This window comes from Manis pentadactyla, chromosome 4 (assembly GCF_030020395.1).
Source record: "Manis pentadactyla isolate mManPen7 chromosome 4, mManPen7.hap1, whole genome shotgun sequence".
In the NCBI taxonomy this organism is placed as follows: domain Eukaryota; kingdom Metazoa; phylum Chordata; class Mammalia; order Pholidota; family Manidae; genus Manis; species Manis pentadactyla.
The window spans coordinates 140,019,387-140,033,563 of record NC_080022.1 but is presented as its reverse complement, the minus strand read 5'-3'; the positions used below and the strand labels follow the sequence as shown (position 1 = coordinate 140,033,563).

The 14,177-nt window shown below is 51.9% G+C and overlaps 1 protein-coding gene across 5 annotated transcripts in view; it reads left to right on the top strand.

Annotated features, from left to right (window-relative positions):
• The window catches only part of RAP1GAP2 (RAP1 GTPase activating protein 2), a 210,913-nt gene that overhangs the window by 11,902 nt on the left and 184,834 nt on the right, over positions 1 to 14,177 (top strand). Inside the window, exon 1 of one of the 5 annotated variants that reach the window (XM_036906113.2) lies at positions 4,407 to 4,620. The exons of 3 other annotated variants lie outside the window; for them this stretch is intronic. The gene's annotated coding sequence lies outside the window, so the exon portion shown is untranslated. Of the gene's footprint in view, positions 1 to 4,406; positions 4,621 to 14,177 lie in introns of those variants that run through there. One more of the 5 variants, XM_036906117.2, reaches the window with a different exon arrangement.

The following is a 14,177-nucleotide window of genomic DNA, read 5'->3' as shown; positions in this document are numbered from 1 at the left end:
TTGGGCGACCAGCCCCACTCTGCTCCATGGATCCACAGTGGGGAACCACTGCCTCAGTGGTAGAGAAGGGTCCCAGGGTCCTGGAAAGTGTTTGTCAGCCTGGCTGCGTGTCCAGGCTGGAATGCACTGAGCAGGCAGGGGTAGTTCACTGCCTCCGTTTTCTCATCTGTAAGATGGGTATGACTGGATATATCCTGCCTTCTATCAGGAAGATCATGAGTCTCAAGTGAAATGATGCAGAGCAGCCTGTATATCAGGCTGGTTTCTGAGGCCTGTATATCAGCTGGTTCCTCTTTAAGAGGAAGAGCGGTGGGCAAGTTTGCTGGGCAGCCCCCCTTTGACCTGGGTGGAGCTGGCCCTGCCTTCCTTGTCTCCTCCTCCCCCATTCCAGAGCCTCCAGCTGGGATTCTGGCTCTGAGTGGGGGGCTGGGAGCAGAGGGCTTGTCCTCAGATTCCTGCTCCTGGGCTCCTGCCTACTCTTCTTCCATATTGTGGATGGGTGTGACCAGTGTTAGCAGTCTTGGCAAGACACCTGGGTAACCCTGTTGCTGTCACACGCCTTCCCAAGGCTTCTACTAGACCAGGTCCTGGACCTTCTGTCCACCTCTTTGTACCAGCTCCTAAATTAGCAGGACCCTCACATCCAAGAATGCACATGTCTCCCCTCCCAGGGGTGCTTGCATGAAAAAGAAATGGAAGTGACATAATTTGGGGGTGCACCATGGCTGGCCGACAAGAGGACAAGGGTGATGCCCTTCCTGCAGCCCCCAAAACTGGCCCAGGAGTAAGGTTTAGAAGTGGTGGGAGACTTCACCTCCCCTGACATCTGCCAGGAATCCTGTTTAGCTAAGAGTGGGCATCTGCTCCCTCTTGTCTCATTGATGATTTCAGAAGGTACAGGAAGCAGTGAGGTGAATGGGAACTCTAGATCCATTTCTGCCTAAAGAGGAAGAATTAATTGGATTGTGATGTGTAAGTGACAGGAACCACAGGAAAGGTGACTTGGGCCACCTGGGAACTCTTGGCATCCAGGGAATGGGTGGTCAGACAAGATTACCCTGGACTCCAGAGGTTGGATTTAAAATAATGTAGAGAAAAGCCCCCAGAGCTGGAGGCAAGAAGTATTGGGAAGGGTGCAAAAATGAAATTCTGAATGTCCAGTTGTGAATGCTAGCATGGAAAAAGGCCAGTGTGACTGCCAGGAAATTGCTAGTGACACACGGACCTGAAGGGCACATGATGAATTCAGTTTTGGATAACGTGCAAAACCTGCTGTGTTGTGTGCCAGATGCCATCTGACATAAAGTAGCTTCTCCCTCACCTTCTCTCCTGTCCTTCAAAGCTCTTGCCACTCTCTGACCTTATCTTATTTCTCTATCTGTACATTGTCTGTGGTGCCCCCTGGAATGTAAGCTTTATGAGGGCAGGACCTTTTCTACCTTGTTCTCTGCTGTATCCTGGGGTCCTAGCTCAGAGAAGGAGCACCTTAAACAGGCACCAGGTGAATGACAAATGGACCTAGTGCAGGCTCGGAATCCCAGGACAGGTGGCCCAGCTACACTGGCCTGAGGTAGTAGGAGGGGAAGAAGAGGAAGGCAAGATCTCCTTCCCATGCAGGTGGCTTGAGGCTACAGAGCTGCTGTTTTCTGAGCCAAAGAACAAGAATGCTCTTCAGAGTCACAGGAGCAGAGCTGAGTGCTTAGAGGAGGGAAGCAATCACAAGACAGGATGGAGCCATTTGAAATAACTTCAGCTTTCATACTTGGGAAGGCTACATCCCAGGGGACTTGAAGAGGAGGCTGCCATCCTCCATGACTGAAGTAATTTTGTGATAGAATATTAATAATTAATTTTTGAGTGCTTATTATGTCATGATGTACATGCTTTGCAGTGATAAATAGATTTAATCTTCATAACAATACTATGTGCAATCTAGGTACTATCATTCTTCCCATTTTTCAGATGACAAAACTGAGGCACAGAGGTTGAGTGACAGCTAATAATGGCAGTATTCCTAACCACTATGCACACTGCCTGTCAGAGAATAAGGCAGGTGTCCAAAGGCAGACGGCGAAGGTAATTTCTATCCTTACAAAGAGGTAGTAAGTCTACAAACCATAAATAAGTGAATTGAGCATCCCTCCTGGCCAAGTGTCAGAGTCTGTTATTAAAGAGATGATTGGGAGGCACTTAGAAAAGGAAGAGATGGATCATTAGCAGCAGTGAGTGAATTCCCTGAGAACCCATCCTGCTGGGGGAAGCTTATTTGCTTTTCTGATTAGTTTTCTAGACTTAAAGTAGGTTGGGGGTGGTGTAACAGGAAACAATGGTTCTGAGTGTCAGCAAGAAATTGTTCTTTTCTTCCCATCAGAGTCTCGCAGGTGACACAGAGGAATGTGGGCTGGGGGCTGGCAACAGCTAGGGAGGTTAGGTGGGCTGCCGTTGGCTGAGTCCTGCTCAACGTGTTTATGAGTTGCTTGGTGAGAAAAGATGCGGACAACATGCTGGTGACATTGCCGGTGGTGGGCACCTGGGCACCATTCCAACAGGCAAGATGGCAAAATTGGGACGCCAAATGCCCTGGAGGCTGGATTCCAGGTCCAAGTCTAGTAGGAACAATATAGCAGGGATAAAGAGGAAATCCATTTTGATGTCTGGTTCTGTCTACACCTGGGTAGCTGGGCAAGGGAATCAGAGCTGTCTGAGGGGTTCCGATTGACTGGAAACTTGGGTAGGGCCCCACTTTTTAGGTTTTAAGAAAATGCTTGCATCTTGAGGCTGCAAGGGCTCAGGGCAAAGTCCAGAGGAGAGGAGGAAGTCCTGCTGTCCTGAGTCTCAGACTCTAAGAGGAATGTTCCTTCATTTGCCCATTTATTTGATGGACAGATGGGCTAGGGGTTGAGCACCTTTTCTTTGCTAACTGTGCCAGATGTTACCCTTGAACAGCTGAGCAGGTTGTGTTTGAGGGTGATGGACCAGGCTGCTTAAGGGACTCAGACCATAGGCTGCCCAGCCCTGCCTCCCTTTCTTCCTTTCACTGGGTCAGGCCCTGGGGTTACAGTGCCTGTCTCAAGGCAGACAAGGGTCCTGCCTACATGGAGCATATATTCTAGCAGGAGAGACAGACTATAGACTCACAGACAAGAGTATTTCCTGAGACAATCTAGAGTGCTGAAGACACTAAAACAGGGCATCAGAGGTAGAGTGGCTGGTGGATGTGGATGTGTCAACACTCTGGAAGAGGTGGAAGGCCATTCTGAGGTGACATTTGTAGTTGAGTCCTGAAGAGCATAAGGTGGCAACCATACGGAGAAGCTGCTGCTGAGCAGTGTTCAATGGATGCTCGGAGGGGGCACAGGAGATGGGTGGGACAGTATTCCTGCAGGAAGAGTAAGGACAAGGTTCTAGGAATATTCTAGAAGCAGAAAGCCACTGTGGCCAGAGCAGTGAGACCATGGCCAACAGACAGAAGCGACACAGACTTCAGGGCAGTTAAAGGAATGGTTTTCTGGCACTTAGAGCAGCCAGGATGGTGTGGGCTGCCTCCTGAAGGTGCGAGCTTCCTGTCACTGAGGTGTACAAGCCCGTTAAGAGGCCGCCTTCCGTGGAGGTTACCGACGAGGGGACTCAGGCATCCCAGAGGCTGCCTAGAGGACCCCTCCTTTCCTTAACCCCTCCAAGTTAAGGCGCATCCTTGGTGAGGATGTGTGTAGAGTGAAGGCCCAAGTCAGGGCCAGTTTCCCGGGTTCAGGCATCCCTTGAGGCATCCATCTTCCAAGTCCGGACAGCACGGTACCCGGGTCCCACCCCGCGCAGAGCTGGAGAGAGCACCAGAGGGTCTTCCCCAGCAGACCAGAAACCCGCGTTTTTTTCTGCACCTCCGTTCCGCACTTCTTGGGGCCCCATCCTCCAAGAACTTCTGTGGGCAGGTGGGCTGTTCCCTCCTCTCCCCCGGGTCCCCTGGGCGCCTGCCCCGCCCCGCGCCTTTGTTCCAGAGGAGTCGCCTGGGGCCGCCAGTCCCCTGGCGGCGGCGAAGCGAGCGTCTCCAAGCGGGCGCGGCGCTCGGGACCCGCCGTAGCCCCTGTCCTCCCGCCCCCGGCGCCCTTCCCGCCCCGTGCCCGCCTCCCGCGGCCCCGCCCTCGCCACCCTCCGGCAGCTGCGCGGCGGCTGCACTCGGCGAGCCGGGGTGGGTACCCCGGCTGCAGGGCCCGGGCCGGGCGGCGGCGTCGCGGGGGGCAGGAGAGCGAGGTGGGCGCGGCCCGCAGCGGGTGTGTGGCTCCGGCTGCCCCCGGCCCGAGGTCCACGCGGCTGTACGGGCTGCGTGTGCGCGGCTCCGGAGGCTGGGGGCGCGCCCGCCAGGTGTGCGGGCGAGCGGAGGGCGCAGCTTTGTGCGTCCCGAGCCGCCGGCTGGGCGTGCGCGTGTGCGCGCGGCGGTGACGGTGCACGCGACTGGGCGGGCTGCGAGGGAAGCCCGCCGCCGAGGAGGAGGGGGCTTGGGTCCGGCTGGGGACGGGTGGCCGCCGCCTTGGCTGGTGCACAGGCCAGGCGAGCCGCTGCGACTGACTGTTGACATTCCGTCCACGTCGAGGAGCGAGCCCTGGGCGCCAGGCGTCACAGAAGGTCAGTGGGTCCGGGACTGAATGGTGATTCCATAGTCAGCCTGGATCAGGACGTGAGACCTAGGTGTGACAACGTGCGATTGGGGTGTATGTTTTGAGTGTAAATGCTTGTGTTTGCAAAGGGAAATCCAGCTCGTAGGGACGTGTGTGAGCTCGGTGCTGCGATTCCACAGAGCAGTTAAGCGTAATGGGTTATGTTAGGGAGGTTGGGTGACTGTCCTTAGAAACCCATACCGGAGGGGTGTTGCGCACACACATCATGTGTGGTGGGAGTGAGATATTGCCCAGCCCCTGTCAAAGTCTTTGGCTGGAGAAGCTGACCGGCATGGAGGTCAGAGGTGGAGTGTTTACAGGTGGTGGTAGAAGGAAAAAGCCAGACTCCCCAGGTGGACCCTGTAGCCAGGCTGGGTTGGTTGGTTTTCTTCCAGAAGGGCATAAACCCCACCCCATTTTCACTCCAACCTGTGCCTGCTGCAGGGAGGGGAGCTAGGGTGGTGCGGTGCTGGCTGAGAGGCCTTCGTGGACCTCTGGGGCAGGGCCAGCCTCCAGCCTGATGCTCATTTCTGGAAGCCTTGGGTGGGTGAGAGCCAGAGAGCCAACCCTGGGTGGGGGTCCTGGGCAGGTGTGTGTTCAGGAGACCTCAGGACTGTGTAGCGTCCACTTGGCTTTGCCACCACCTGACGCTGTGTGTGGGAGTTGGTTGAGGGTACATCCTCATGTTCCCTATAGCTCCCTTTATACCCTTCTTAACAAACCTAAGGGCATTTACATGCAAGTGGGGTTTGGATCTGAAAGCCAGACTTGCCTCTGTTGAGTAGCCCCCATTGGAGCAGCCTCCGTAAGGAATAATACGGTTGGCCTGGGCCAGGTGCCAGGGTTCTTAGGTTCTTTTCATGCTTTGTGACCCTGGGGCCATCCCTTAAGCTCCCTGGACCTCAGCTTCCTGTGGAGAGGGGAGAAGGCACCCCCCACTCCTTCTTCCTGCTTTGGGGTGAGGAGTAAACAGCTCTTGCACAGCTGCCTGGGAGGGGGGTTGCTGGGAGTGACTCAGGCATGTGAGGTCCCAGCAGTGATTTTCCCCAGGAAAGTCCCAGCACATCTTTAAGACTTGGGCAGGACTCAGGGGAGACTCTGGCCTCACCTCCAGCAGGTGTGTTGGGTTTTCTGAGTCCAGGGATAGGACAGAGTGGGTGTCAGCTAGGCGTGGCTGCTCAGGCTTCAAGAAGCTACCTCTGGTCCTCCCTCCCTTCCAAGGTACTGAGGAGTGAGGGTGGGGTGGGGGTGGGATGGGGGACTGGTGCTGAAGAGCCACAGAAATTTCTGGGCAGAGGCAGATGCTAAATTTGAGTAGGGCCAGAGCATGTCTAGCTGGGGCTTCCGCTCAGTCCAGGGTGTTGAGGGAATTTGGTGAAAGTGGTCTCAGTTCCAGAGATGACCCCCTGTTGCGGGCACCCTTACGCCCTCCCTGCCCCCTTCCCATGACCCTGCCTGAATCAAGTGTGACTGAGCCACAGTGGTTCAGAATAACTTGAACCTTAGGGAAAGGGACCCAGGCCTGGATGGTGGTGGCAGCAGCTGGTTGAGCATAAAGGCTCTGTTGTCACTCAGACCTGGGTTTGAATCCCGGCTCCACCAGCCACGCCACACTTGCTGTGTCCCCTCCGCCTGAGCTCCCCCAAAGCAGAGGCTGAGAGAAAGGCTCCTGTGCGATAGTTTATTTGACAAGTGATCTCAGGGACCAGGGGTGGGGGCAAAGGGCATGAAGGAGAGAAAGGAGAAACAGCACGGGATGCGTTATTTTATATGAGCACCACTCTGTCCTGGTGGTCTCCTGAGGAGCCTTGTGGAATGTGGTTCAAAAGTGCCCTGTTGGGGAGAGAAGTAGGGAAGTGTGACCATCCATTGGCTCTATCCCCTACTGGACATGGGAGGCTCTGTGGGCATTAACTCCCATGTGCTTCCAGACGGCTCAAGCGTGTTCCTGTGGGCATCCCTCACTGCAGCTTCAAAGAAGGCCTGGCTCAGCCCTAGATGAAGCTTTGCCATGTGGACTGTAAGCTGTGGCTTGAAGCCTGCAGGGAGCTGGTCATTGCAAAAAAAGATGGAGTAAGAAGAGGGGCCGAGAGGGTTTGAAGTGGCGCGCTTAGGTGTGCAACACACTGCATCACCTTGGGCAAATTACCTGACTTCTCTGAGTCTTGGTCTCCTTATCTGGGATTGTGAGTGTTAAATAAGATCGATATTAAATTTTTGAACGTGGTGATGGGTCTGTAGCAAAGGCTCCACAAATGGAGTATTTCTGTGTATTCAGGAAGACAGCACCTTCTGGGTGACTCAGATATTCATTCACTCATGTGGAGGAGGAGGCTGGATTGGGTGACCTCTAAGGACACCCCTCCTGGTTTAGAGTCTGGGGCTCAAGGGCCAGACACCTGACCTGGTCAGTTCCTCCTGGAGCTGTGGCCCAGGCTCCCGGCCCCCTGAAAGGTTCTGTTTGGCAGTCTGTGAATTGGAGCCAGCGATGCCCTGCCCCCTGGGCTGGTGGCTCAGACGTACCTCCCGCTGGCTGTCCCCAGGAGGACATGGGAGCCTGGCCATGGGCAGAGGAGCAGAGGGAAGAAGGTGGCTAAGTAGCAGGTGCTTGAAGGAGGCGTGGCAGGAGGGCGGATGCTGGCATTTGGAGCTGGCAGATGGTTGTGGGCACTAGTCTGGGCCAGTCAGTGGGGAGGACAGGGCAGAGGGTGGAGGAGGGCCAGGGAAAACAGAGGGCAGGAAGGGGAGGGAGACTGGTTGGCAGAGGGTGGCCAAGAATGTTGGAAGAGCTGGGCAGTGGGGCAAGGTGGGCAGCCTTGGTGCCTGGGGCTTGGGGGGCCTAGGGCGGCCAGAGGACAGGCTGGTGTGTGGGAGAGCGATGGGGTGGCATGAGAGAAGGCAGTGGTTGAGGATTATTAGTTGGGGGGTCCTAGGGCATGACCAGGGCAGGCTTTATATTAAAGAGTGTGGGACCTAGAAGCCTCCTCATTCTCCTTTTTCCCAGTGTGTCTACCTGCCCCTCCCAGGCCACCATCCCCTTTGACTGGGGAGGTGCTGACTGCAGGCACTTAAATCCCCTCGTGAGTGGCAATTGCAGAAAGCAAGTCTGTGGTACCATAGCCAGGTGGCTCTCGTCTCCCTACCCTCTCCCATCTCTGAGTAACGCGCCGCCCCCCTGAGGGAGGGATCACGCAGTGGGAAGGTGTCCTCTGCTTCTTGCTTGTGCAGGAGCAGCTCAGGTTGGCAATTTGAAGGTCACTGTGTCTACCCTCTGCCTTTAGGCAAGGTTACATCCAGCCTAGGCCGGGGAGTCATTTAGTCTTTTAAAGACTCCTCTGACCTCTGCAATTTGGGACTCCTTTTGTTTTTAATAAATTTAGTTAAAAAATAAAATAAAATGAGTAATGACACCCCATCCACCTCCTCTCCTTTTGAAGAGGGCATCTTTATGGACATTCTCTTCTTGCCCATGCCTCTTTCAATGCTTTGGTGCTCCTCTAGTGGGAAGTTCTTCCTCATGTCTGATCTCAGGCTGCCATGCTGCACTTTTTTTTCTCTGTTTGTCACAACCCTTCAGGACTTCCAGATAGTTATAAGGGGATTCCATTCCACTGGCTCACAATGTGAAACAGCTGTAGGGGCTCCCAGAGCAGGTGGGCTACAAAAGCAAGGATTGTCCTCTAGGGGACCTGGCCTGAGACTGGGCTGTGCTGAGCCCCCAGACCTGCCCGTGCTTGGTTTCAGGATTTGCAGTTTGCTCTCAGGGCTGGCTGTTGTCCCATCCCCTTACCTCGTTCAGATCCAGGGCTGTCAGCCTCCTTCCTGGATCATGCTGGGCATGCTGCTCTAGGTCAGCAGATGGCAGCAGGCATGGGCACCTGGGGAACCCTGCCAATAAGATGATTGGTAGTGAGCAAGAGCAGGAGGGGTGTGACAGGGATTTGGGCACAGTGAGGTGTGTGTGTGTGTGTGTGTGTGTGTGTGTGTGTGTGTGTGTCTGTGTGTGTCTGTGTGTCTGTGTGTGCATGCGCATGCGTGTTGCTGGATCGTATCTGCACAATCTGTGTGTGACCATGTGTGGGTCCTCTGGGCATGTTTCTGTGCACACTGTTGCATGCTCTGGCTTGTTGGTGTTCTTTTCTCCGGGTGTGTGTGTTGGCCTCGCACTGGGTGCTCTCCAGGATCCTCGGGGGTGTGCCTGTCCAATGGCAGGTGATATTTACCCCAGCAGGGTTTCCTGGCCCCCTGGGGCTCCTGAGTCTTCTGCTCTGCCCAGCTCTGCCCTCTCCCCAGGCTTCCTGTCCCTGTCCCACCCTCTACCTTGAGAAAGTTGCTTCTCCCCCACTGGCTGTGTGGATGCCCATGGCTTTGGGGCAGGGCCTGGTGGGGGACAACCAGTCCAACCTCCAGCCCCGTCCTTTGAGCTGTGAGCCTAGGGTGATGGGTGGGTGAGCTCTGGGTTGAGGAGATGAGTCAGGGATGCTGCAGGGGGTGGGCAGAAGCCTGGCTGTGTCTCAGGCTGCCATGCTGCACTTTTCAGCAATGCTTCAGGGAAATATGTGTGTTCCTCATCCATCTGACCCACCCTCAGAGGCTTGGGTACGGGTGCAGCAGTGGGAAGCCTCCCCCAGCCCCGCTATCCCTGCTCTCTTTTCCAGTAGCTGTGGCTAGCACAGTTTCTGATAGGGAGCAGAGTGGTTTCAAGGGCTTTGGTCCTCCCCGTGGGGACCTTGGCCTCAGCTTAATTCCTGCACCACAGTATTTATATTTATGGAGCTCTTCCTGTGCTGGGCCCTGGACTGCACAGTATACGTGTATTAGCTCATTGACTCCTCAGAACAACCATATAGATGGATTCTGAAAATGTCCCTGTCTTATGAGGAAGTGGGGGCTCAGAGAGGCAGGTTCTATTCACAAGGTCACATGGCTTGTAATTAGTTGACACGAACCCAGGACTGTTCTTGACACCTGCTGCTGGTCCTCCCCTCTGCACGCAGCTGGGCCCACGTCATCCTGCCGTCTCTTCTTCAGAGAGGCCGTCCTGGGTTATCCCCTCTAACCAGGGCTCCCTTCCCACCCAGTGCCCTTGGGATCATATCCCCCTGTTGTAATCCCTGTGTAAAGTAACCCCTCTTTTTTCTTCCACATTCTCCCCACCAACCCCCAGGCAGGGATCTGTCTTGTTCACCAGAATATCCTTAGCATTAGCAGAGAGCTTGGAACATGGTACTGATGCAGTAAACAAACATTTGATGAATGAATGAATATGTGAATACATGAAGATAGTCTGCCTCCAGGCCCAAGCTCTAAACTCCACCTCTACACTGTCTCCCACAGCAGGGACCTTTGCAGAGTGGCTGGGAATACCAGCTTGGGCCAGTTTGCTGGGTTCCAATTCTGGCTCTGCTACTATTCTGATGAAATAATGCTGCATAATAAACTTTCCAGAAGCTTGTGGCTTAAAACAGTGATGACGTTCATTTGCTCAGGAATCTGCAGTGTGGGAAGGGTTTGCCCAGGATACTGGTGGGGTTACTTATATCTGCTCTGCCAACATCATTAGGGGTGGCTCAAAGTCTGGGGCTGGAATCTTCTGAAGGCTCCACTGTTGGCTCGAGGTCTCAGCTCCTGGCCACATAGGCCTCTCCATGTGCTCTCTCTGGGTGCTGGTTTGGGCTTCCTCACATCATGGTGGCTGGGTTAAGGGCAAGAATCCCGAGGAAGAGCCAGGCAGCTGTCATCTTCTCACCTAGCCTTGGAATGATGTAGCATTGCTCGTGCCATAGTCACAGATCAGAGAGGAGGAGACTTAGACCCCACCTCTCATGGGGCGGGGAGGTGGTGGTGAAAATGTCATATGGCAAGAGGAGCATGCAGGATGGAGGATGATTGTGAAATGGTGTGGCCATCTTTGAAAAATACAATCTGCCACAGCCACTTCCTAGGTGTGTGACCCTGAGCAAATCACTTGTTCTTTCCCTGCACCCCAATGTCTCCATCTGCAAAATGGTGACACTGCCAGTTTGTACCTCATTGGGTTATTTCTTTAACAGTGACCACATGTCTGCCCTCAGATCCCCCAGCCTCCAGCGAAGCACTGGTCCAACTTTTCACCGAGATACAGGATCCAGCCCAATTCGCCACCCACTTGAATGTGACACACGAGGCACCGGGCTGTGCAGAGCCCTTTTGAGTGGGGAGCTGGGGGGCAGTAGTGGAAGAGAAGAGGGGACCTTGAGTGGAAAAGGCCTTTCTGCCTCCGTTTATTATGTCATTCTAATTCAGCCATGCTCCCTTTAAATGGGCAAGGGACAGGTGTTGACGGGGATGCCACGAGGCCGGGGCTCCAGCAGAGTTCCTCTGGGGTGGGGAAAGGGCCTCCATTTTTATCCAGGGAAATTGGGATAAATGAACCATGAGCGTGCTGTGTGTGAGCAGCTTGCCCTTTTTCTTTTTAAAGTGTCTGAGGTGACTCCCTGCCTCTCCTGTCTCCTGCTGCCTGTCTCCACCTGAGTCACCTTTCATCTGCCAGAGGTAGCATTCCCCAGCTCAGCTTGCCAGACCTGGGGAGGCGCCTCCGGCTTTGCTCTCCGGCCCAGGTTGGGGCTGCTCTGCAGCTGGGCATTGGCGGGGGCTCAGAAGGAATCTCGGGCTTTGCTCAAGCTCAGCTTGGCGGCCTGTCGTGTCTAGTGCTGCCCTCATTCTCTGTAGAATGGCAGAATTGTTAAAAGCAGGGGCTCGGGGTTTGAATTCTGCTATTACCTACCTGTGATCTTGGGCAACCTCTTACCCTTAGCTTCTCTAAGGCTCCATTTCATAACCAGAATAAAGGACATGGTTGGTAAGGATTAAATGAAGTAAAAACTGTAACTTCACTGGCTCATGGGATTCTCAAAAAATGACTGCAGTTACTCTACAGATCAAAAAAAAATGAGGCAGAGGGAGTTTAAGTAGTTTTCCACAGCTACATTTAATGTCAGGACCAGGGCTGGAACCATGTGTTCTGACACCAGGTGGTTACTGCTAATCACCTGCACTACAGGGAATGGCCCCGTCCCTCTGCCCCTTTGGCCAAGGAGCAGCAGTACAGCTGCCCTCTCAGCTCCAAGTCAGAAGACGCTCCCTTCCTCCTTGCACGACTCCAACTGGCCTGTAGAGGGCGCCGGTGGCCACACTCTGGTGAACTCTGCTAGTCCCCAGGTGAGGCTCTGCAGTAGTAGGGGAGGGTTGAGAGGGACCTAGCTGGATGCAGTGAGCAGAAGAGCTGGCTTTGTGATCTCCTTTAGTGAGAATCCCCTGCACACAGCTTCTAGTGCCCAAGCCTTCCCACAGATAATTCCAGGGCCACTAAAGACAATGGGAGTATTGTAGTGAATTTCATTCCTGTGTCTCTCACTGCATTGGAGTCACCTGGGGAGTCTGTTAAAGATGCAGATTCCACGGCCCAGCCCGGAACGATGGAGTCAGAATTTTAGCAGTTGCGCTGGCTAACACGGCTGCATTTCAGGCACTGATCTGAAGGTTTAACAACATGTTAACTCATTTACCCCTCCCAGCAGCCCTATGAGGTAGGTACCATTAATTCCCCAATTTTATAGATGGGGAATCTGGTCTGAGGCACAGAGAGGTTGAGGAACTAGTGCAAAGTCACACTGCTGATAAGCAGCATGGTGGGATTTGAACCAACGCTATTCAAGTCCCTAGTGACTTTTAGGCCCCTTGCATTTGGGAACCACTAATTTATAGCACTGGGCCATCTCCTTTTTCTCCTTTTGCTTCCTTTCATTCGTCATTATCTTTAATAGTGTTTATTGTTTTCCTAATTATAAAAGTAAGACATGCTTATTTCAGAAAACCTAGAAAATTCAGAAAAACACAAGGGAAAAATCATGATTCTTAGTCTCACCCTCTGAACTTTATGGCCCAGGGCATATTATTTAGCCTGTTTTAGTCCATTCAGAAATGTACTGTGACATTTTCCCTTGTCGTTACATATACTTCTACACCTACTTTATTTTGGCTGAAATGTACTCTGTTATGGGGAGATGCTGTCTTTCTTTAACCTACCCTTGTGGAAATTTAGATCATTCCCAGTGTTTCTTAGGACAACAATGTGCTGGGGACTCTCAAAAGTACAATTTGGTACATGGTTCTGATTTTTTCCCCTTGGGATGGTGTGGAATTGGGAACAGAATTGCTGGGTCAAAAGGCATGCATATTTAAAAAATCCTTTTTATTGAAGCATAATTTACATACAGAGACGTGCACAGATTTTAAGCATACAGGTTGATGAATTTCCATGAACTTGACACACCCATGTAAAACCAGCACCTGTATCCAAAAATGGGCTGCGATCTGTACTCTAGAAGTCCTCTATGTAGGCATGTAAGGATTCTGGTTTGTGTTGTCAAGTTTCCTCCAGCAAAGTTGTAAGTTGGTCTCCTTTGAGTTTTCTTAAAATCATAGCACAGACGCTTTGCTTAAAAGGCAGAGTGGATGGAAGAACCAGCTGGAGTCAGGCGGTGAGAAAGAGACCCTGGTCCTTCCTTTCTGGGGTAAGACTGGCTTCCCCTCAGGATAGAAGAGGTGGTCCCAGGACTGGGATCAGTGGTCAGTTCGAGCTCCAAGTCATTTAAGAAGGTTTTAAAGAAATGAGACTTTGTAGCTTACTCCTTCTCCTCCCCTCTTCCGTTCCCTTTACTCTTTTTTTGTCTTCTAGAGCAAACCATCCATATATTTAACACTATTTCTTTAAATTATAACATGTTCATAGTAAAATTAAAAATCAAGTGGCACAAAAAGGCATACAGTGCAAATTCCCTTCCCCCAGATTTTCAGTCCTGTTTCCATTTTTTTGGAAGTAATCAAGACCATTGCTTAAGTTTCATTCTAGAAATTGTCTAGACATATGTAAGAATTTACATATTTATTTAAATTAAGGGGATCCTACTCTATGAGCTTTTTTTTTTTTTTTTGTAGATAATTATTTTTTATTGAAGGGTAGTTGACACACAGTATTACATTACATTAGTTTCAGGTGTACAACATAGTGATTCAACATTTATATACATGAGAATTCTAGGTACCAGCTATCACCATACCAAGCTGTTACAGTATCTTGACTATATTCCTTATGCTATACATTACATCCCAGTTACTTATTTATTTTACCATTGGAAGTGTGTACTTTTTTTTAAATTTTTTTTATTTTTGTGAGGGCATCTCTCATGTTTATTGATCAAATGGTTGTTAACAACAATAAAATTCTGTATAGGGGAGTCAGTGCTCAATGCACAATCATTAATCCACCCCAAGCCTAATTTTCGTCAGTCTCCAATCTTCTGAGGCATAACAAACAAGTTCTTACATGGAGAACAAATTCTTACATAGTGAATAAGTTACATGGTGAACAGTCCAAGGGCAGTCATCACAGAAACTTTCAGTTTTGCTCATGCATTATGAACTATAAACAGTCAGTTCAAATATGAATACTCATTTGATTTTTATACTTGATTTATATGTGGA